This window comes from Lonchura striata, chromosome 2 (genome assembly GCF_046129695.1).
Source record: "Lonchura striata isolate bLonStr1 chromosome 2, bLonStr1.mat, whole genome shotgun sequence".
NCBI lineage: Eukaryota > Metazoa > Chordata > Aves > Passeriformes > Estrildidae > Lonchura > Lonchura striata.
Genome location: NC_134604.1, coordinates 80,737,806 through 80,764,045, shown reverse-complemented (window position 1 = coordinate 80,764,045; position 26,240 = coordinate 80,737,806).

Sequence of the window (26,240 nt, the reverse complement as noted above, 5' to 3'; positions counted from 1 at the left end):
TGCTTTATAGTCTGAGAAAAGAAAAGATGTCTCAATTTCACTAACATTTTGTACTTTATACTACTACAGTATTCCAAATATTTTTATTGATCCTCTTCTAACAATGATATCATAAATATTACACAGAGTATTAACATTTCACACAGGATACATGAATCTTTAAGGACTGAATTCCATTTAGTGGTCTTAATTGCAGCATCTGTTCCTTCACTGTAATGACATCAAAATTCATTACAGCATAGCATCATTACAATGCAAAAGAACATAATAGCATCATTGTCATATAAAAGCCTTATAGCAGGATTTCCAACAAAGATGTGAAAGAAAAAATGATTGTTTTTTGAAGAATACCAATTTGATAGTAGTAATCTTTTTTTCTCCTTTTTAATAAGCCTTTAACTGTAATATTGTTTTCATGTGTAGAAATAAGTGTTTTGTTTTTTGTTTGCTTGTTTGTTTTGTTTTAATTCTAAAACTCTGCTTGCCAAAATGTTCTTTATCAAGTGGAAGTATCTGAGAATCTTATTTACTTGATTTGAATTTAGGATCCTCTTGAATAATTTGGTATTCTGAATTTCTCAAACCATGTCCTGTTATTTTTTGTAACAGTCTGCACCATGATTTGCACACGTATTGAATGACAATCTTCATTAGCCTGCAAAAATTAATTAGTTTCTCAACCAAGACTTTCATTTTATTGAGGAACAAGCAAAATCACATCTTGAACGCAGAGTCTAGAATCATCAGGAAAATTAGATTTCAAATAAACATCTCCCCTACTTCCCTTCTTCCAACATTTTTGGTAGGGAAGGGACACTAAATGAGATGAGTTGAAATAAAGATTTACTGAAAGCAAAATAACAACAGCAGTATAATAGCAAATTAATAGCAAAGGTCTACTAAAGATAAGGTGTTTTACCCACAAAAGGGTATTCATCACTGGGAATGTTGCTGTGCCCATGCCATTGGAATTCAGGAAACAAAGCCTATTTGCCAAGGAGAGCTCCCACAGGTCAAAGTTACGCCTCACTCCAGCCTGAAGACACCGGAACAACCAAGGACAACCAAATTATGAAAGCTGATTCATCCAAAAGGGATCACACAGCTTTTGGTTGAGCTCAGTTCTCTGTAGTTGCCTGTGCTGCTGCCTCCATCTCTGCTGTCCTCTGTGTGTGTGTGTGAAAAGCATCTCTGCTGGGGTGCTGACCCCACACTGACTGACCCTGCGGATTCTGCCCTGCCTCGGAGCTCTCTGCTTCAGTACTACAAGGCCAGATTCACACCATGGAGAAAAATGGGATGGAGGGGAGCCAGCGGGCAGCAGAAGGGACCAAGTTCTCTGCAGGTTTAAGGGTCCTGTCCACTGCACTCCAGTGAGCAAGAGAAGGTGGCCAATTTCCAGTGTTAGTGCCCAGCTTTTCCTGCTGAAATGACATCCCCAGCATTGAAGAAAGTGGTATGGAATAAACAGTGCTAAGAACTCCAAACCCTTTCTCTGTAACTGGGACCATCTGTGGCTTTCAGTTCTCTGTGGCAGTGTGGACAGCAGTGGGACACAAGAAATATACTGCAGACAACATTGCCTGTCAGCCTGGAGCACAGAAGCACTGTAAGATTCCTGAAAGCTACATCACAGTACTGGAAACTGTATGTTGTCAGTGAGCCACATGTTAGAGATCACTGCTCTGAAATCAACAGGTAAAGAAAACCTTATTTGTTTTTGTTGCTTTTTTATCTTTCCAAGATTGCTCCTTATTTAGAAAAACTTGAGAAAAATATATAAATATGGTTGAAATTTTAGCTATTACACATCTATTGGATGTTCTTTTGTCATGGTCTGAACATGTTTACTGAAATGGTTTTGAGACCAAACCTTCAATTTTTTTTGACAGAGCCACTTCTTCAGTCATTATGCTTTCCCTAAATTGGAGTTAATAGAAAATATAATAATGAAAACTACTACACTAAACAAGCAGCCTCAACTTGACAGAACTTCTGCCATGATTCAAAATTATCACCACATGTTTGCATGTGTGCATAAAAGGGGGTTGAAAAGAAGGGTTACTAAAAGTAGGGTTACTAAAAGAAAAAGATGAAGGCTAATACAATATAATTTGCATTTAAAATTGAGAACACCGAAGAAACTAGAAAAAAGGGTTAACTTTGTTTAAATATTTCAAAAGATACTGATGCCTTATCCTTTGAGTTGCTCTATTAGTATTATAAATATTTTTCCAGATGCATGCTAAACCTTCTTAGTCTCTACTAAATATTAATGTTCTTAGGCAATACTTGTCTTTATATTTAGCCTGTGCTTTTGCCCTAAACCAATTATGCTCCAGAAAGTACCTCCTTCATTAAAATCAGTAGTCATACTAAATTTCCATAGTACAGGGTTTCATCCTCATTCCTGAAAACAAAGAAGGGGAAATTTTTTTACTAGGTTGTTTTCTACTGAATGCGTTATATTTGTTCTGAGTCTAGCAAGCGTTTCATTTATTTAACTTTTGCTGAAGCAGAGAATACTGGACTGTTAAGATGGAAGAGCTCCAGGGCTGACAGAGTGTTCGTGGCAGGTGGTAATAGCCTGTTGTCATATGGAAGATATTTTACAACTATTCAGCCTCAGTACAAATTAGTGATCTAAAATTAGGCATGAAATTCACAGAAAAACTTAATGTGCATGTAGATAAGATGCATACCTGTCATGACAGATAAATGTGATTCTTTAACACTTAAAGGCTGTATTCAATTTTTTGTTGTACCTTTAGTCTCAATTCAGGAGCAGAACTGAGAATCTTGGTTCTGGGACCTGAATTGCTTTAAGCTAGTAAGCTACAAAAAACAAACAAACAAAAAAAAACAACAAAAACCCAAAACTCCACGAAAACAAAACACCATACAAAACCCCCCAAAAAATTAAATTTTAAAACAATCAACCCAAAACAACCACCTCCCCAAAAATTACACAGAAAAGAATTGGAGGAGCCTCATTTTCCCTTCCTTTTGTTTTCCTTGATGAAGTCAAGATTCCTCATAGGTAGTTTTTAATTGGGTTAAATCTCATCCACTAAGAGGCTTAAAAAGTGCCAGTTTTAGTGAAAAATTAAAACATAGAAGGCTGAAATCTGAGTGGAAGCACTCCTTTGGAGGTCAACATTGTTTCAAACCCAGGAAGTCTACAGCCATGACATCTCTGAGGCCAGTAACAGAATTCTAACCTGGATTTGGGTAATTAATGCAATTCCTCTGTCCCACACATAGAAGGAGAAAGTTTGTGAATCCAAACTGGGTGAAACAATCTGCCCTGTAAACTGAGTCTACAAAAAGGTGATTTGTTTTCTGTCTCTATGTCTCCGTGAACCAGCTGATTTAGTGTCTGACATGCATCTGGTTGAGGCACAAGCAAATGTGTCAAGTACAGCTGAAGGAGTTGCCAGGTAGAGCTGGAGGAGAATGTGACTGTAGAAAACATACCTTAGGATGGTTTATACAGGAATTTGTTTTTAATGCCCTTGTATATAAAATGGGATAGTGTCTGCTTATCGAGATTGCTGTAAGAATTCGTTCCACATGTATCCAAGTGATTCCCTTTGAGACCTCAAGATGGAAAGCAACATATCTGGAAAGCATTCCTTCCAACTTTATTTTATTCAAGTTGTTACTTTCTCTTTATAACAAAACCCTGAGATTCTCAAATCACATCTATAGCAATCTGGTTTAAGAAAAATAACAGAAAACAATTCACTACTAAACAAAGGAGAATAAATCCCATTCTGAAGGAAACTGCATTGCAATTATCATTGAACTTTATCCTTTGATTGCAGCAGCTCTGTTAGGTCCATGATGCAGTGCAGTTTGAATTTCCCTGTGGCTCAGTGGTGCCTTTTAGAAGGTTTTATTTTCTTCTAGGCTCTGTCTTCAATGAAAACCTCATGGGTGAACAGCAGTTACCATGGGACCTAAATACCACAAGCCCACAGGGGCAAATGACTCACAATTATAGTAAAAAGGTACTTAGAGAAAGAATAACAGGTGCTTGGTAAACAATGCCAATAATGTGTAGTGCAGCCACACTATCTGACTGAACTTTTTCTTTATTTTGTTTTCATTCTGTGATGTAGAAAAAGATTAAGGGAGAGACTGCAAGCTTTGGTCAATTTACATGTATGTTAAATAAATAAATAAATTTTATGAGCTTAAGTTATTCCTGAGAGTCCAGAATATCTATTATTATTTTTATTATTATTATTATTATTTTTTTAGCATCTGGTGTTTTTAATGTTTCCATTATTTTATGTGCAGCTTCAAGTATTTTTGAGCAGTGGAAACCTTTCAAATTACTCTAGATGGGTAATGTCAACTCAAGGAATTACTATTTCTAAGTCACATGAAAAATATGAAAGTTGTCTATGCTGTTACGTGTCCCATAATGATTTTTTTCAGGAATGCTGACAATGGAGTACTGCTTATAGCCAAGTCAACCACTCATAGTGTAAAGATTTAAACTGACTAGCTCATAAATCTGGAAAGGTATTGCTGGTATGAAGTCTATCCATCACTCCACATTCAAAAACATTCAGGGAAACTTAAATTGTTAAAAAGTCTTACTATTTACAGTTGAAAATGTCCAATCTGCAAAAATTCTTCTCAAGGAATTGGTCTTTCCTTGAACAATGTTAATTTACTTTCAAATATTTAAATCTTCCTTTCTATCTAAGTATTTGATCTTTGAACTTGAACAAGTTTTGCCTTCTTATATTCAAGATGATGAACATGAGACACATGATACTTAACTTTTAAATTTTCTATTTCCAAATAACAAGTCCCGAGGAGGTTTTGCCAATGAAGCTTGTGTTTTTCTCAGAATAATTATTTTCCTTATATAGAAATCGCATATACTCTTGAAGAAAAAAGTTCAATATTAAAACTTGCACAGTACAAAATTCATATAGCACAGATTAATATTTCAATTGATATGAATAATTTCTAGATCATTCTCATAACATAGTATCTAGATACTCTCCCATGAGCCCCCATAGAGATGGTTTAAAAAAACACAACTTCAGCTAGCTATAAATTAAATGATAATAAGATATAACAAATCTTGCAACAATACCTTCTTCTTAGAGTTATACTGAAAATGTAGTCATTACTCTCTATTAAAGTACATTAAATAAATAATCAAGATTTTATAATGGAGACATTTTAGCAAAAAAAATATGCGTGGAAAGAAGTATCTAAAAAGGAAGACAACAAAAGTTTTTTTCCAGCCTGATACTATTAACTGAAACGAACTGAAATGCAATGTGACAAAAAAGTTGCTTTGTAATGTTTATATGTACATACTTGAATTTTATTAGTAAAAAATTTCTTGTACGCCTCTTCCTTATACAAGATTGTATTTGTTATGGAGACACTGGGAATTCATACTACGAGCATGAATGTTACAGTAATACTAATGATCCTATGTAATGGCCAAATCAGATAAATTAAATTATTTTGAAAAAATACATATAAAAATTCATGGGAAAAAAAATAGCACAATGGTATACAATAAAATATTTGCTGATTATTTGCTCTGTTTTGAAATATCTGTGCATGAACTTAATGGAACAGTTTGATTTAAATTTAAAATTTTAGGGTTTGGAATTCTTAAATCATATTTGAAAATCACGTGGAATTGGGGGCTATATACGTATTAAGGCAAAGGCTATGGTGATTTTTTGTCTATCACAGGATAATTGATGCTCACAGCATGAGCAATAACATCAGAAATCTTGCTGGACTGTGTTAGAACACAACACCCAACACACACACAAATTATTTTTTTTTAAATCTCTGTAAATAAATCTGATCATGATGGAAGAAGAGTGAGCTACAATCTAAATATTGTTTTCATAATTTTTAGTGGTGGTCATTTTACACTAGACTCAGATGGTGCCTGAAAACAGCATTCCAATAATCCAAAGTGTGGTGGTAATCAGTGCAATTCACTTATCTAGAAGTTTTATGTTACTTAAAGCCACAGTGAAAGTAGAGAAATATATGAAAGTAACCCAGATATCTTGCAAAAGTAATTTCAGATTCAGACTGTTGTTTGTGTAATGGGGATTATTACAGCTCTGCTTCATCTTGACTCAACTTGATATACTCTAACCATGAGAAAGGAGAGATTTAATGGACAAAGAAAGAGAATAAAAACAACCAATTAATTTTAAAAATCTGTTTTTAATACAAGTGCTAAAAATCATAGTGCTATTGAAACTTCAGAAGTTAAAAGGCTTTATCGAATTACTTTGAGTGGGTGAGATGAAGAATGAGGAAAAAATTACAAGAATGCATTTTGCATTCACATAAAATTGCTGATGTTTATGTGTTTAATGGTACTTTAAATTTTCTCTGTCAATTTTTCTTACTAAAAGGGTAACCAATTGTGTCTACATAAAAATGACGTAGAACTTGAACTTTTAAGTTTGCTCATGCATGTTTTTATGTTTAAGCATTAGACTATAGAAAATTTGCGTGGTATAGATGAGATTTGGAAATCAGAAAATGTATGATTTGGCACCAAATAGAATAAACTTTGTAGAAAGATGAGTGAAAAAATGGAGGAAATCAGGAGGCATTAGAACTGGCCTGTGAGTGCAGAAAGCCTGCTACTCTTCCAGCTGTCTTCAGAGACTTATGGTGCTTTAACAGTTCTATAAGAGACAGGTAACTAAAACCAAATCTATTCGGATTCAAATTACCTCTGGAATGTGCTTTGTTGTAAGAAATCAGTGATTTACAAGCTAAAGCTGTACATTTTACAGAAAACAAAATTATAGGCTTGGTTCTTGTGCTTTTTGACAGGGAATATTGAAGATCTAAGGAAAAAACGCAGTAAATTTATTAAAATGCTGGGGTTTTTTTTTACTCTTTCCTCTTCCACTGGAAAAATATTTAGTACTTCTGGCATAGAGTATAATTGCTTTTGCATTAAACTATCACAGTCTTGCTTTCCAGGTATGCCAAATCTGTAAAGACAAGATGAATTTGCTGAAAATATTCATAAATTATGCTAAAATTTTATCCAAAAGTGTTCATGTCTCCAGGCCTTCACTATTGAAAATCACTTTTTTAAAACAGATGATATCTTTACTTCTTTTGATGATTGTTTCCGAACAAATATGTTATAAAGCAGGCCTACTACTCCAAGTGAATAGGTAATATAGATCTATGATTCTTTTAGTAAATACATAACACAATGGAAATGTCATGTTTCTTGTTGACTTAAATCTTTAAGCTTTTGCAGAATCACAGAATGGCCTGGGTTGGAAGGGACCAAAAAGATCATCTAGTTCAAACCCCCCTGCCATGAGCACCTTTTCCTACATCAGGCTGCCCAGAGACACATCCAACCTGTCCTTGAACAATTCCATTGATGGAGCATCCATAGCTTCTCTAAACAACCTGTTCCAGTGTCTAACTTCAAACTAAGGAATTTCTTCCTGATAAGTAACTTAAAAATACCCTTTCTCAGTCTGAAGCCATTTCCCCTCATCCTGTCTTTACATCGTCTTATAAATATCCTCTTTCCATTTTTCTGGTAGGCTGCCTTCAGTTACTGGAAGGTTGCTATTAGGTCTACCCAAAGCCTTCTCTTCTTCAGGCTGAATAAACCAAGTCTCTCTGCCTTTCCTCATAGGAGAGGTGCTCCATCCCTGTAATTACCTTGATGACCTCGCATGGACCTGCTTCAACAGGTCGATGTCTTTCCTGTGCTGAGGATCACAGAACTGGATGCAGCTAAGAAATTGCACTATGAAAATATACTGTTCTCACCTTTGACAGTATGTCAGGGGCATTTCTGTGCTCTTATCTCTTAAGCACTTTGTTTATGAGCATTAAGACTTTATGGGCCCAATCCCTTATGAATATGCTTGCACACAGGTTTCAGTGTATGCAGGATTATTATTCAACTACTGGCTCCAATTCCATCTGTGAGGCAACAAGCAAGCAAGACACAAAGTCAAATTGGTTTTTTGTCCTTGTTTCTTCTCTCAAATCTTTCAGGAAATGCATTACAGGACAGATCCATCCATGGAGTACTTGGAAACTGACAAATGGACATTGATCACTTGCAAAGTTTTGAATGGACTCTTTTCCAGCAAGTATTCAACAATTCCAGAGTTAGGAGGTCAGTTATGTCCACAGGCATTCACTCTTCAAATCTGTAAAAACAAGCATTGTGAGACAATTCTGACTCTGGGGAGAAGTACATTGTAGCTGTGGAATGCCACATTCCATATAATTTTTACTTTAGATTTCAAACTGAGAGAGGTGACAGTGGCCCTCTTTGCTTATGTTGGTCTAAACACATCTGGTGAAACACTTTTGAATTCTCAGGTGATTCTAAGTTCTAAAGTACAATATGATTTATTGCTATATTGCTTGTCTTCCTCTAAGGAATCTGCCCCAAAATGACAAGTTGCAGAAGACCTCTGCTTTCTTTTAATCTGACTGGTATTTGAGAAGTTCCAGATGGCTCCAAAAAGCAAGAATGGCTTCTTCCACAATGCTGTGAATCAAGACTGCACCTAATCTTAGCTAACCTCGTTGAGAAATCCCTGTCTTTCCTCAAGTACCATGCCTTCACTATGCAGACTATGCATATGTAAGAAGTATATGACTTTGAAGAAGTCTTTGGCCTTCAATGGAATCTGTTCACTTTCTCTCTCTTCTTCAGTCTCACTAGACTTCCCATGTGAATTGGCTGCAGAACTTTATTCCTTGTCAACAAACTTTCTAGATGATGTGATATAATTTGCCTGCATGTAATAACAAACAAAAGTTTATATACCTGACAACAGTAAAGCATAAAGCTATGGAGGTTTTCACTGAGTGCTTTTATTGGTGATACCTCTACTGACACCACATCCAACCCCTTTGAGGGTCATCTGAAATGAATAGTCCTCTGCAACTATTGAACGGATATTTGTTCAGTACATACTTACAGCAAACAGGTTTATGCAGATTATGAACCATGAAAAATATAGACTACTTTGATGGCTTTGTCCATTCTGTGTTTGAGATGCCTAGACGGTGCTATTATGCATGCTTCTAAATAACTAACAAGAAGATAAGATGTAAATGATCTCACTGAAATCATCATAGCCATCATGATAATGGCATTTACATAACGGTTAAAAGATAAATAGCAAATTTGCACTGCTGCTGAATCCATGAGTCAGTTTGCTTCAGAATGTTTTTGGTTTTTTATGAAGATCCACTATCAAAATTAGTCAGAAGTTGCTGCTTTGACTGGGCATTCTTATGATGAGTTCTACCTTCTTCCCACAACTTTAGGTCTCAGGACTCCTTTATAATAATTTCCTTAGACAAGATCATATGTTATGAAGAAATAGGGAGTGTCATTGAATGTCAAAGGAAATTGTTCAAGAAAATGTTGGAGCGTGAAAGCAAGGCTTGTTATGTTAGCTGAAACCATGTCTGAATTAGAGCTTTTCATACATGATTAACTTATTAAAACAGAGCTTCAGGTAGATACTGCAATCTTTATATACATAAGAGGCTATTGCTGTTACTCATGTAGTAACATTCAAATTAGAGTGTCATCAACCATCAATATTGTCACTAATGTCTCACTAATTGGCTGTACAAAACAAAGCAAAACAAGTTAAAAAAAAGGTGAATTATTTCCATTATATACTTCTTTTTTAGATATCATTTTCTACATGATGACAGAGGTAATAAAAATAGACTAGGTTTTTTAAAATATAAGCTAATTTAAAACTTTTGTTTACTTTGCTCTTAATCTAACATAATACTCCAAGAATCCATGTAAGACTACAAAAAATATTTAGTGGCTTAAGGGAATAGTGCTTGAGTATGATATTTTCTAAAAGTTATTAGTTCAAATTTATCACAGGTTCATAACAAGTTCTAACTGTTTCCCAGGCATTTTAGGTCCTTGTATGGCCTGTAGAAAATAAGACTAGGCCTAGAATAATTCCTGCTTCAATATTTGGATATAATTGTAGTGGCTTGGGTTGCACATAGACAGAAGGACTGGGGTATGATTTATCATGGCTCTCAGCCACATCAGGTAGGTATTTATCAGAAATGAGCTTAATGGCAATTGTGAATCCTTGGTATGGCACCCTGAGTATACCCATGAGCCCCAATGACCCAGCCCTACCTGGGCTCTTTGTCCATGGCTCAGGAGCACTGTTACAACTCAGCCTAGGACACCCAGGCAAGGTCTAGACCACACAATAGGCACGTCAGCATCCAGCATCATCACCAGGTTCTCCTGACTTGTTCAATAACCCTGCAAGGCCTGGGATCCCTTTGCCTTTGACTGCTTGTTGTGGGCCCTTGGTGAGGCCTTTTCGTATCACTCATCATCTTGACACTGCTTCTCTGTTCAGGTTCTGTGAAAAAGTGCACTGTGAGAGTGAGGCTGTTTTCCTGCTTAAATTAGGAACAGCTCATTTCATCCTTCAGCTTCTCACCCTTTGTGGAGAAGCCCTGTTCTTATTCTTCCCTAGGCACCTACTTGCCACATATCAGATGTTAAAAACAGATTGTTTTTTCCCAACTGTCTGACATCTGCTCACCATGGCTAAAAAAGATCTGTACATGTTAGAACACTACCAATTAGAGGGATATGTATCCCATTTGCTCTAGGATGCTTTACCTGGAGTTTTGGTGTGTGAGAGGAATAATCTTGAGCACACCAATGCTTGATTACCTTAGTGCATGCCACATAACTAACTATTAACACCAGGTAATCTTTACCCAAAGACAACATTAGTAATTCACTAACACAGGCAGACTTGTGAGGACCTACCATCAGGTCAGTCCAAAATCATATTTGAGATCACTATTAGAAAGCATAGCAGATAAGACAATGACAAAGAAGCATACAATGATGTGTGATCTGGTTAATTGACATAGGAGATAAAAAACATAGTAATGTAAAATATGTGGCTTTAGGTATGGGCAGATAGAGAAGTGAGATGTGCTAAAGTCCACCTTCCTGTTACTTAAATGAGACTATACTCTGTGAGCCGTGATGGGACACCCCATGATTTTGCTTTCCCATGCACTATGAAAGATAAAAAAGGCATATTTTCAGTGTCAAAACTTGCTCATTCAAACTACAATTTTATGAATGCAAAGGCTGTTAATAAAGTATCTTATGTTCTTACAAAATTAACGTCACACTGTCCTCCTCACTTGACTCTTTGCAGTTCCATGCAAATTCTGAGGCTTCTGTTATGATGGAAAAGCTTGAGTTTTCACAAAGTCTTCCACTCTGATGTGAGCATCCCTACACATATTGACTTCATCATAACAGGCATCATAACAATCACAACACAGTACCAAGCTTAATAAAAAGCCCTTGATTGTTGTATGAATACTTCAGGAAATGTGTACGCAGCCACCTGACTACTACTATATGCTCACTTCATGTGATTCTGAAAGTACATGTTTTCACCCACCTGCAACAATTTTCTAAGGTGAAGGGCATTTCATATCTTTCTGTTTAACAAAGATCACATGTTAGCCAACATACTATCACAATTATCAGACCAAATTAATGTGTATTTGACCTCCCAAAGTCTATCCTTTAAGTTGTTATAAAGAACCATAAAAGATGTGAAGCTGGAGCAGTGTGAGATAGTCTGTTTACACTGTGCCCCTTTTTACAGCACTTTCACCTGCTGTTGCATGATTTTCATCAGAGAGGTGATAAGGCTAACATGCAGGAAAAAAACTGAACTATTTAGTCACTTAATAAAAGCTTTTAAAATCCTAGGACAAAGCAGTCTAGCAATGCAGAAAAAAATTGAAAAAACCCCAACACCTAGTACAAAAGAAGGGAAAGCACAAAGTAAGTCCCCTGATCTGCCTTGCCAATCATTTAAAAAAGATAAAGAAAATTTATTTAAAACCCAATATTGAAGGAAATTGATGTTTTTACTGTGACATTTACAGGTATTTTCAATTTTATAGTTCAAGTTATGAAAGCAATTTTTGAAGAAAGAGAATTTTGATATGAAAGAAAAGCAATCATTCTTTTTAATTCATCAACCTTTTTTAATACTTTTTGTTGTTGTTGTATCTAGACCTTTCTTTCAGGTATGCTTGAATTATATATCCTTTCTCCTCACCCTCCTCACCTTCACAATAAATCATAACTGATACTGTAAGGTACATCATAGAATCACAGGATGTCTAAAAGGGATTTCTGTGAGTCATCAGGTTTAACCTCTCTATGCAAGTAGAGCTACCTAGACTCTGTTTCCAAGGATCATTTCCAGATGGCTTTTGAATAATATCCATAAGAACTGAAAATGCACAACATCCCAATCTGTATAGGTGCCCAGTTATGCCCTTATTAAAAAGGTGTTTTCTGATCATAGAAAAAAAATACAGAAGGGAATTGCTTAGAGACAGCCAACACAACTTCAGGGCAAATCATGCCTGATTAATCTAGTATCATTCTATGATGGCGTGACTAATCAGTGGACAAGGGCAATTATGGATGTCATTTACCTGGACTTCTGTAAGGCCTTTGAAATTATCCTCTAAAACATTCTTGCTGTTCAATTGAAGAGATAGGATCTTGATGGATAAAGAATTGGCTGTACAATTGTATCAAATGTTACGCTCAATGGCTGAATGTCCAAAGGGGAAAGCAGAAACCAGTGGTGTCCTTCAGAGGTCTCTACTGGGACAAATACTATTTAATATCTTAATCAATGATATAACAGTGGGACTGAGTGCACCTCCAGAAAGTTTGCATGTGACACCAAGCTGCATGATTCAGTCAATTCAGTTGAGGGACATCAATACAGACTGTAGAATAAGTGGATTGAGAGCAGTCCTGTACAGAAGAACTTGGAGCTACTCATGAATGAAAATTTGGACATGAGTCAGCAATGTGCTCTTGTAGTCCAGAAATTCAATTATAACATAAGCTGCATAACACAAAATGTTGCTAGCAGTATGAAGAAAGTAATTTTTCCCCTCTACACTGCTCTCATGACAACCCACCTTTAGTCTTGCATTCAGCTCCGAAGCAAGATATGGGTGTGTTATAGTGGGTCCAAGGGACAACCATGGAAATAGAGTATTGGAATACCTCTCCTAAAAAGCAAGTCTGAGAGAATTGGGGTTGTTCAGACAGGAGAAGAAAAGGTCTTATTGATGCCTTATTGGTGCCTTGCAACACTTAGAGGAGGCTTATAAGAAAGATGGAAAACCACTTTTTTCCAGGACCTGTGCAAGGGGAAATTGTTTAAAATTGTTTAAACAATGATTAAAATGTTTAAAAGTGAAAGAGAATAGATCTCTCAGATTGAATATAAGAAGGAAAATTTTTACAAGGGTGATGAGACAGGGTGCCTAGAGAACATGTTCATGCTCTGTCTTTGGAAGTGCTCAGGGGCTGAATGGACATGACTTTGGGCACACTGATATAGTGCAGGAGGTCCTTCCTAATGGTGGGGTAGTTGAAACCGATGATCTTGGAAGGTCTTTTCCAGCACAAACCATTCTATGACCCTGTGTTAAACAGTTGCACTATTCCTGGAATAAATTTCTGTTTGAGATTTCCAACTCAACTCCCTAGCACCAATCACCATCTTTTGGGCCCTGCTGACAGTCTACCTTACTGTCTAGTAATACTTAAATGCATTGTTAATGAGAACCTTATGAACACAATCTCAAAGACCCTACTGAAGTCCAGGCAGATAATATCCACTCTTCTCACTTTATCTACTAGGCAAGTCATTTAATCAGAGAAGTAAATTAAGTTTGTCAAGCATGTCCTTCCCTAGTTGAATCAATTTTTACTACTTCTAATGATTTTTCCTTCATGCACATGTAAATAATTTCCAGGATTTGCTTCTCCCTCACCTTTCCAAGGATCAAGGTAATTCACTTTCTTCCAGTCTATGTCATGTCTTCCAATCACCATGGATCAAATGATTAATCAAATATTTTTAAGAGTGGCTTTTTAATGTTATCTGTCAACTTCCTCCAAGTTTGTGAGTGCATCCTGTTAGGGCCCATGGATCTATGCATGTGCTTAAGAATTTCTTAAGATCCCTAACCTCATCCTTTTCCACCAAGGGTACATCCATCTTGATCCATATTTTTCCCTTGGTCTCTGGGATATGGGATTTCTGTCCTCTGGTATCTTTTGGAATTCCAAATAAAGATGGAGGTCTCCAGAATTTCCTTTCTATGAGAATAATTGTGAGGCTGAGAAGGCTGAAATCTTCCAGGTCTTGTGCCAAGGCTGAGATATGCATTAAACAGGAGTACATGAAATGAAAGACCTTCCTGGGTCTCCTAAAATATAGGCATAATCTAAACTAGCATATAGTCATAGTGATTATACCCACTTTCTATTAATTGCTTTCTAATTATTTATCTTCATCTTTGAATAATTTTGCACAAGTTATTTCACTGGGAAAAAGACAAGTTTTCACAAGAAAAAAGACAGGAAAACTAAGGTAAATCTTTATTAGCATAAATTTTTCCAAATACTCTTTATCGCTCTAAACTCTCACAAATTTTCTCTAGTGTTCCTCTGTATTTCCTGCTGTGTTCAGGAATCCAAGTAACTGTTTCTCAGTTGTCAGATCCTTCCTTACACAGAAAAAAAAAAACACAAACAAAGAAACCCACCTCTGAAGAATGGATGGCTTAATCTATATTCTTTATATACTCTTGAGAAGATAAGGACACAGATAATTCATTCTTACCCTTACTTTTATGACAATTTTTATGAGATAGTGCAAATCATGATAGCACTTAATCTCCCATAAACAGCTGGCACGAAGGTAGCATGATGAGTTTAGGCTGGTAAGATGCAAAGAATGCATTACTTTCTTTGAGACAGAACTCATTTCCTTTTGCTATTTTAAATAATACTGTAAAAAGAATTGAACAGGAAGAAGGAAATGTTTCTGTCTAAAGGAGTAAAAGAAAAAAAAGTAAAGAAATATTCCTTTGCTATGCATCAGACATAAGGCTTCACACTTTTTTTATCAGGTTATTACTGGCTCTTAAAGGATAAATTTTTCATGATCCCCAAGGGTCATGAACTGGAAGTCAAATATCAGTTCTGCTTTTGCAGTTTCAGTTTACATGTAGACAGTTTTTCTGTTTCATCTGAGGTAAATGTGCTTTCTTTCTTCATGTTCTTATCTTTCTTGGTTTTGTCCTGTTTTCTCTTTTTTGATGGATTTTGAGAAGGAAAGATGTTCAGTTGTTTAGTTTCGTAAGTACTATGAAGAATGTTTAACTTTCTTATAAACAAGTGCAGTTGTGCTGACTGTAATAAGTTACTAACAATAATGTGATTTTCATTATGTTATGATAGGTTTGCCTTGTTTTAACTGCTATTGCTATTCTATTTTCTACATCGGATAAATTCAAATTATATCAGAAAATTGCCCCTTTCTTTAAAAATCACATTTAGGTAAAAAATAAGAATAAATATAAATGTCTCCATCTTAAAAAGAAAGGTTTGACCTTGAATTTAAATATTTCTTTATTGAATTATTGGCTATAGTTAATATTATCACTTAAAATTATAAATACTTCAAATAGATTTACAATTCTAGCATGCATGTGACAAGAAAGTGCACTGAAAAAATGACCTAGAGATACACTATTAAGAATTGATATAAGACCAAAAAAAGTGTCATGAGGTGAGTGCCACTAGAATAAATACATTTTTAATAGTGTTGATTTTTTATTCTGATTGTGCTGCTTAGGTGGAACAGGTGAAAAGATCTGGTTTTACTTTAAAGTCAGGAGTAATTGGTACTGTTTTAAATGTGACATTTATCACTTTTACTGTGTGTGAGATTTCTGTCATGTCTCACATTCGGAATAAAATGTTGTAGATATAAAAAAAAATCTTGGCACTTACTAGTAAATAATATTTAAGATGCCACATGTAGATGGGACTGTCTTATGGATGAATATTTGCAACTGTAAGGGGCCAAAAATTATCATCTAGTGCAACTGACTGACAATTTCAGGCCTGGCCAAAAGTTAAAGCACTTTAAGTGCTTTGTGGGGGTATCAATGAGCCTGTTCAATCAGCTTCTTGTTAAGGAAATATACCTTCCTATCTTGTTAAATCTTGTTCTTGTTAAATGTCATCACTTCTTGTGCTTTAAGAGTCAAGAGCAACACCAAGTCTAGTGTCATCTGTAAGTATATTGTGGCTGGATCAAAATTAGAATTGCAATATACATGTAACTCCTAAATAGTCCAGAATAAATTCAAATTTGGACATAAACCCATATCAAAAAAGATGACAGGAAATTATATTTATCATGCATTTAAAATACTCATCTCGCTTGACTATCATCCATTCAGGAAACTTCTGTTAAGTCCTGATACATTGTGAAGATATTTTAAAAATCCCTCCACTGTGAATGTCAAGTGTTAGATGTAAATTACTGCAGTGAATCTACTGTGTCAATCCCAGACACTGAAATTGTACCATCTTTATTTGTCAGTAAAATCATATAATATTTCTTACTGACTGCCTATCAACATCTGAGATGTTAGGCTTTCAGCCTATTTTCTCTAGAGCATCAAAACCATTCTTAGCAAATGCACTGACTGCTGTCCTGTCCTGAAATCTAACATCTGACTGGTAGTTGATGTTTCAGGGAAAGATACTGATTTTTCACTACAGCTGAAAGATCCATGTTTTCCTCATCTACCAGGATTTATTTGGGAATTAATGGCCTCCTACCCGCTACACACACAAAAGCACACATATAGATACATACATGAAAATACATAAAGTATCTTTAGATAGCATGATATGTTTGGGGCTTTTTTAGGTATATATTGTAAATTATTTGCTTCTTGAGAATTGAATTACTTTTAATATGATTGGATTCATATATTGATTCATATTTGGTTTTCATGGACACAAATAAATCAATATTTTTCTTACCTCCTTCCTGATTGTGATGGAGCAATCTATATACTTACAATCAGAAGCATATCTGAAGCTCTGAATTAAGCTCTCTCTCAGAGAGAGCAGCCTTATGATAAATGTCCCTCTGATAATCCTTGTGCAGTGGTTCCTGCTTCCAGTGTCCCTTCAACTCTAGAAAGTAATAGAATTTAGAAAGTTCAGAGGACACAGGTGAGATTTAATTGCTTCTCCTAGGGGAATAGAGTGATGTGTCGTGGTTCCAGGAACTGAGAAAAATGAGAAACGAGAATGGTGGCAAACACTGTGTGGATTTTATAACAGCAGTGTCCAAGCAAGCAACTGTATGAAGTTAAAATTATGTCATCCACAAGGAAGACAGCAAGGGTCCTGGGGATGATCTTCAACTTAAGTCCTGAAAAGACTCTGTGAAAAATGTTGTTTTGTCATCTAGTAAGTGAAGATATTTAAATATTAGGTGTAGAAGTCCGTTGGCTATGAAATCAAATGATAATAGTTTATATTTTCACCACTTTATCACAGAATTATAGAGTTGGTTGGATTGAAAGGAATCATTCAAGATAATCAAGTCCAATCCTTCTGCCATGGATAGGGAGATCTTTTCCTAAATCACAGTGCCCAAAGTCATGTCTAATTTGCTCTTGAATAGTTCCAGTCATAAGGCATTTACAACTTCTCTGATCAATCTGTTCCTGTGTCTTACCATCCTCATCATAAAGTATTTCCTCCTTATGCTCAATCTAAATATAGACTTTTTCAATTTAAAACCATTTCTTCTTGTCTTGTTTTTTCAGATCTTGGAAAAAATTCCTTCTTCATCTTTCTTGTAAGTCCTTTATAAGTATTTTTTCTTTCTCACTCATATTTTCTATTTATCTCATTTTATCTCTACTTTCATATAGATGGCTGTACCTATACACTATTCTTGCAAAGTATAACTAGAAACCTTTTCTTGGAAATTGAAGGGATTTTTACACATTTTCAGTCTGAACAAAAATGGTTTGAATACAGGTTCCAAAGGAGTAGTCTTTTCATTAGCGAGACTGTTTTTCAGAAGAAGACAAAAAACTCTCCACATATGCATGCACATTCTTATGCACATATTCATACATAGCACAGCACATGTGAAAACTATAGATGATAGATATAACGACAGAATACTAAAGCAAAAATTTTCATAGTTTTTTTCTTATATGAGGGAAAGAATCCTACTTTGATAGTTTATTCTCTCTCCTCTAACTACATAGGAGAAAGCTAAGAATTTTTTGTTTTATATTTATGACGCATTGTGTATAACTTTTACCCTTATAATGCATTTTTCTTTTACAATAAAAAGAACTGAAAAAAAATTAAATTTAATAATCTCTCTTTGACTGTCTCTGACCAACCAGATGGGGAAGAAGTCTGACCATATCTAATATGCAATTTCAGACATCTTGACAGTTAGACACAGTTTAGAAATAGGGGTACATAGTGTCTTTAAACCAGACTGATCAAATTTTTTAAAAATATTTTCTCAGTGGGGACTACATTGAAATGTTATACTTCCTATCACTATTTCAGAAACAAGTCTGACTTCCTTTCTAATAAGGCTTGACACAGCACCATGAAAGAAGCAGGGGGCCAGCTAAATTGTTGGTAAAATGCTGCCTTTTGTTAATACTGAGAAAATCCCATTGAAATTAGCTGGTTTATACAGTTATTGCAGAAGAGATTAGTTTGCCTTGTTTAGCCAAAGCTATTAGAAAAATAAAGAATGAGAAACCAAATGTTCATGAACATGATACACATACACTCCTGAATAATATTTAGGAGGGTTTTTTTTAGATAATAGAAGACCATTCTTTCAATAAAAAGTAATTGAAAACAACCTGCTTCATTTCAGTATTATTTAATAATATTTAGCAATTGCTAAGCATTAATTTGCATGTTTGCAGTATAATAAGATTTGTAGCACATTTTAAAACCTAGATAAAGAGGAATTCTGAAATCAAATGGTTACACCATACCCACCTCTAAATCTGAAAAACTCTACTTAGAATGTCAAGCCATGTGGTTAGACATTCATTAATACCTGAGAGGTAATAACTGAGAAATCACTAAAACTGTTCTGGTTCTTAAAGTCTGGGGGATGTTTACATATTCCACTGAATCACAGTACATTTGTCAAAGCATGAATTTCTGAATCCTAGCTATAAAGATTTTAATTTCACAGGAGCATAATCATGCCCAAATGCATACTTGAAGGCAAGATTCTCCCAACTTCATAGCGAAGGATGAGGAAAAACCATTAGCAGAGACCAAAAGAGTAAATCTAAGACAATACATCTCTCCAAGCAGCTATTGAGACATATCTTAGCTGCATGCACAACAGGAGAGAAAACCATCTTACAGTGTAATCAAATTACAGGGCCACACAGCTGCTTCTATCAGGACCAACAATTACAGCCTACAATCTGGATATTTTCCATTCAATGCATGTACCTTTATTTCAGGGCAATTCCCAATTGTTTTAATAGGATGACTAACCAGAGATTAGCCTTTATCATTTAAAATGTTAATATGCTAGAGAAATAGCCAAAAAATTATGCAGACTTAAGTGTGTGTTTCCAGCATTATCTCACATTAGAGGGTTAATTACTTTCTTGTTCTTATTATAGAACTGCATTCTGTTGCTAAGGAAACCAATGATTTCTCCATTTCTACAAGTACTTGAATCATATTCTGGTTTCTTTGTTTTCAGGGATGTTTTTTGGGAGGTTTTGCTGGTTTTGCTTCTGTTGTTTTTCATGTATGTTAAATCAAAAATGGAGAAATAATATCGAGGATTAAAAATGGAAAATACAAGCTGACCTAGTAACTGCCAGATTTGTGGTGGAGAGGCATAACTGTGTTGTCTGTGGGGAAAAGAGCTGTACTGTCTTTAATTGTTTCCTGACAGAAAATGAAATTAGAAACTGTGAGCCTGCATTGACTGAACCCTGAAATGGGTGCTGACTCACCATCAGTCAGCTCAAGCTACTCTGCCCACTGACTACAGCCAACTAAATTTAATATTACATTCTTATTCAAATATGATAAAAGTATATATATAATGATGGAAAACATTCAAGTTAGCTCCAGCAGATCTGGAACCAGGGAACCTGAATATAGAAAACTGTTCTGCTACACCCGCTCTTGTAACATGCAAATTATCTGAAACTCAGGAGCAGTTTATAACAATGTGCTCTATTGCATGCAATTAAATCATCTCAAGGAAATGCATGGTAGGCCACTAAACAAAATGATCTGAAGATCCAGTTGAGAAACTGTTTCATATCAATATTAAAATTAAAAGAAGGGACTGGTGTAAAGAAAGGAAACTGTGGAATCCCTCTGAAGAACACTGTATTGAACATTGATCCTGGAAAACAAAACTTAGGTGAATATAATATTTTACATTATTTAGAGACAATTTCAATTCTTTGACATCTTTTATATTGTAGTGCTTAAAGCATCATGTTACCCACTTTTCCACAAGGCAAAGAATATTATCCAGCATAGCAATACATAATAAAATGTGATCATTCTATGTTTGCTATAATTTTGCCTGGCAAATTGTAACTACTATTTAGCAGTAAAATTGGAAACCAAAGGACTTCAGAATTTCTCCACAAGTGGTTCTAAATAAAGTATGCTTATTTCTGTCTCTTACAAGGAATGTTATGAATATGCTTAACCACAGGAACATATATAGCATCATAAATGGTGAAGCAGAATAAATAAATAAAAAGACAAACAAACAAAAAACCCCTTACATTTTGTCTTTGGGAGGATTCATAGAATAAGAATTAGATTGACACATTTAGTTATTTTACTGTATTTCTAGACTCTAAACCTATCAAAAAAGCACGTCTGTTTGTCAGTACAACCCTTTATGTGAATAAGGGCCTGAAGTGATGACATTTTTACAGGCTTACAAGTATGTGCTAGCTCAAGGGTAAACCCATTCCAAGACCTCTAGTTAACTATTCCTCTGCCTATTTCTCCTATTGACACCTGCTTCTGCAGCAGTTTTAGCTCAGGGCTTCTTACTGGACTCCTATCTGAAGACAGCCAGAGAGCAAAAAATGTTCTCTGAAGAACTCACCCTAAGCATCCTAACTGGTACATCACGAGAGAAGTAAATATTCAAATATAGCATGGATGTGTTGAGATCTGTTTGTTGTTCTAAATTAATACAATTGTCATAATATTGATTTTCTAGATTATAGGCTATTCTGTCTGAAATGGAACAATCCAAATGGTTCCTACAGAAAGAAATCTGGAGATAGAGGTTAATGGCAATTTGAATATGAGCCAGCCATGGACCCTGGCAGCCCAAGGGTGCTGTGAGACATCAAGAAAATTATCACCAGTTGGTCAAGGGAGGTCACTGTCCTGTTCTACTCTGTGCTGATGTGGCCTGGTTTCGAGTAGTGTGCGCAGTTTTGGCATCAAAATACAAGAATATAAAGTTACTAGAGTGTGTACAGAGTAGGGTGATAAAGATGGTGAAAGGCTTGGAGGGCAAGACTTACAAGGTATAGCTGAGGTTCCTTGGCTTGTTCAGCTTAGAGAGGAGATGGCTGAGGGCAGAGCTCATAGCAGTCTACAGCTTTCTTACTGGCAGATGTGGAGGGGAAGGTGCTGATCTCCTCTCTCTGGTGACCAGTGGCAGACTTTGAGCAGGAATGAAGCTGCATTGGGGAAAGTTCAAACTGGACATTAGGAAAAGCTTCTTCACTAAGAACAGTTTCTTCAGAGAAGAAGATATGACATTAGGCCTGTCAGAGTTCAGGAAGCATCTGAATGATGTTCTTGATCACATAGTCTATTCTTAGGTAGTTTTGTGAGAGGCAGGGAATTGGACTTGATGATTCTTATGGGTACTTTCCAACTTGAGATAGTCTAGGATGCTAAATAATTTCACTTTGTGGAGTAGTTAAATATTTTCTGGGAAAATAAGACAGATGATAAAAGTAAGACATTAAGTAGATTTATCAATTGCAGCTGAAACTGTTTTTTGAAGTTTGCATTCATGGATGTTGCTGGAAGCCAAATGATTTTAGAGGTGAGATTTTTCCAGTAATGTGTGGGTACTACTTAAGGTTTTGCTCAATAAATAGGCTTTTATGAAATCTGTTTTCACTCATGTAAGATTCATAGTTTGTAAGATTTTTCAGAACTATATTCAGATTTGTTACTTGTAATGGAAGGCTTAGCTTTTTGGAAAATTCTTTTCAGAGCTGTTGAAGAGCTTGTCCAGATCTCTTTGGGAACAAATTCCCTCTGGTCTGCTCCATAGCAACTGTTTATGGTGCTAGTGAGAAAGATTCCACCTACTTATAATGTTTTCTAATATACATTATAAAGGATATATTTCTTTTTTTTCCCATGATCTTCTTCAGTTTTACCAAATTTCCCTTTATATTTCAGTAGTTTATTAGGCCTATTAGTAATGAACTACATATCAAATGATGTCTTGCATCATTAGTCCTTTTAATGCATTAAAATATTCTTGAGATCATATATAACAAACACCTGAAATATGCTTTCTTAGTATTTTCTAATCTAGCTTTAGAATAATGTATAATGACAGAATCCTTAGAAGCGAAGTGCAAAGGCAAATGAGAAAAGCATGGCTATAAAAATGAGTCGTAAGTACTTTCCATTTAAATATTTGAAAGTGGATGTTACAATCATACTACGTAGAAATTGCTCAGATATTCAGGACAGGAAACAATATAAATGTTTAATACAGATTATGTAATCAAAGGTCAGATTTACTGCTGCACTTCAGTTACTTGGTGTGGCTCCAGTGACACAAAGTCGCAAACTGAGCTTTAGAAGCTGTTTCAATGACATTTATAGCTGAAATTCAGAATGCTTCTTATCTTCATTTTAGCTGCAAAAATTCTTAAGCAACTAATTTCGACATGGGAGTCCCCATTAAGTAATTAATATGAATCATCAGCTACAATGCAATATGCAATTGCACATGCCTATATTCTCATAATTAATGGTTAAATAACTGCAGTTTCTCAGCTACCATGATAAAAACTCTGCTGAATATGTTTTTTTTTGTGGTGAGAATAAATGGAACTGCTATAGTATCTCAAATACTCCTTTTGTTTCTGTTTTTTCTTTTTTGTGTCAAAGGCAGTGGGATTTGTGGATGAGTATTAATTTGGCAAACAGAACCTGTCAGGTCATCTCTGAAATGTTTTGTTTTTATTATGTACTTTAATACTGAAATAATGAACTGTAGTGACTACAGATCTGTTCTAAATATCTTCCTTTACTGGAAACCAAAGCAAACCAAAAACTCTAGTGGGCTGAGTTGATTCCAGTGTCAAAAATGGTAGCAGATGACAAGCTGAGGAAACAGCTAAATAATACACATGTTCCTGCCTTTATGTCTTCCAGGACAGAGAAATATGGGTTTTAATCTTCCACGGGAAAGAAAAAGAAAGGCTGAAATAACACTGATGTCTTGTGAAGGCTGACGTAGAACAGAGGCTCAATGGAGTTAAAGAATAAAGTAGACCTTTATTAAAAGGCCTCAATGGATACATCTTGGACAGTACAAGAGCCTGGCCAGCGCTACACCCAATATGAACCTGAAATGGTCACAAAATGTGCAACCAGTCATGAGGTCTCTCTGTTTTATAAGTTCTGGTCTATTAGCATATTGGACTTAATTGTCCAATTATAGTTTTTGGTTATGAAGTCTCACCCTTGTTTTTCTCTCTTCAGTCCACATTGTTTATGCTCTTGGGCCTGAAATCTGGGTAGCTGTCCTTGGTCCCAAGCTAGGAAAGGAATTGTTTTGCCTAGCTGCTCTGTGACGAGAGCTTACCATCTCTTGATATGCAGCTCAGAACTACACACTAAAGCAGTAAAGAATCTGAAAAATAGAAAAGCTAAAACCTAAGGCATCAACACCATTCCGTTTACTGCCAAATGAAAAATATTTATTAAAGCAATATGAAAGTCTTCTAATTCCAAATTTGCAAAGTGTGTGAGACTTAAATCTGACATACTGTTTTAACCCTAACATTAGTTAATTTTCCTCCATTTGTAACATGAGCTAAATGAAGCATTTAACCCAGCCATGAATTTCATTGGCCTTTTCTGTTCAGCAAATGAACAGTCTTAATTTTATTAAGACTTATATTTTAGTGGATTGACCATAACCAGAGAGGATAATTGCACTTGCTGTTTTACAAAAATATTGAAAGAAGTGTTCCTTAACTTGCACCGAACCTACTAATCCAGTCAATAATTCAGACTGGCCAATAGAAAAAGCAGTTGCCTGAAGCTATTGCAGTCATGACTCAACAGGACAATCAAGATCCTTACTTCAAATAGCTGCTCTCACTGTTTCTAGTAGGTCTGTTACATATGGAATGCATTTTGAAAATTTAATAAACCATCATCCTTCATGGGTATCTTGACATCTTCTGAATTATGGACTCAGAGTCTTGAGGCTTTAAAAAGGAAAGGCAGGATCTGCAAGCAAGATAATATCAATGTAGACAATGCATGTATTCATTCAACTATACATAAAGTGTTTGCAGCAGATTACCTCTGCATTCTGAAGCAAATAATACTTTTGAACCTGTATGAACTTCTGTTCACTTTGATCATTTGAATAAGCAAACAAACCACCCAAAATCCCAACTGTAGAAAAGCAACAGCAATACACAGAATTAAGATGCTTACAAATAAGGAAGGAAACCTAATCCACATAAGCTGGAATCAAAGACTTTTCCAGACTTGGAAAAGACTTGGTTACTTTTTTCTTACTAGTATAGCTTAGGTGGAAGAAATCCAGATCTGGGTGTTTAAAGAAGTAAGAAGTAGCTCCCACTGGCAGTCACAGAGACCCATCTTAGGAGTCACAAGATTTCTGGCAGGATGAACTAAATCACTCTGAATCACGTGAATCAAGCACTGTTGTAATTCTTCCAGAATTTCTCTTTCTTCTAGACCTCATCCCAGAATTAAGCACCTAAGTTACACATTCATGCTCCTAAAACATTTAAATGGCTTAATTTCATTCATCATCTCCAGAAAAAATCTTGTTTCAAGGCTCACTTTCAATCATGGAGTATTTCCTTTCACATTTTTGAAAGATTATGCTTATCCCACTGGAGAGTTGTTTTGGCCAGCTGGTGTGTGTTTTTTACATCAATGAGTGAATTTTTTATCTCATTGGAGTTGTCTAGGTTTTTCTGATTTCATTGCAGGAAGTATGATACTCAAGTACTTGGACTAATTTACCTAGAAGATTTAAGGTCTTGGCCCTATCATGGACTGTGGTCTGGTTATTTCTTGCCCCAGCAAGAAATTTGTGTTTTACTCAAAGAAAGTAGAAATCTATAAGCAATGAATAAGGTGATTCAATATTACTGGTAAACTTTTACAAAAATGAGGATTAGATTTATCTTCTCAAAAATTTAGTCATGTAAGTAAAGTGCTTGTGACAGAAGTGTCATCATTCCAGGCTACATGTACATTCAGTGAGGAGAAGCTGACAATTTTCAAAGCTGTTTTGTCCACTAAAGATAGGCTAAAAAGGCTGATTTTTCCCTTCAGGTGATGAAAGGTTGACAAGTCTTTTAACACTGGCATATGAGTTTGTTGCCTAAAGTACTTAGGATATGAATTTAGGATATGTTTAGGACATGAGTTCTTCCCAGCATTAGAGTGTTTAAAATATCCTTCATAAAAAAATAAAGATTCCTCTTTGTCCAGTGACTTTTTCTACATACTTACTCCTACTTTTGGAATTTTGAGCACACTGAAGACATGGCTCAAAATTCTGAGGAACTCAATAGGACCAAAATCTTGTATTTTATTTTACAACATGAAGGCATATTCTGGAGAGTAGTAGCATATCATGCCAATATTTTTTTCATTGTGATTATGAGATACAGCTTTTTCCACTGAATGCTTAATTTGAATTTGCATAGAAAGAATAAAATTCCTAAAATACTCATGTAGATTTGTCCCAACTAGAAAATTTCACCTTGAGAGTTTCTACATTCCTGAGCCATGAAAAATAGCTGCTGGTTAATTCTGTCCTTCTGCCATGACTCAGTAAAAGAGTAAGGATGTGCTAGAAATATCATTAAAAGTCTGAACAATAGTTCTAGAAGTTCTCATATTGAAATATCCTGGAAAAGGCTTGAAAATCCTT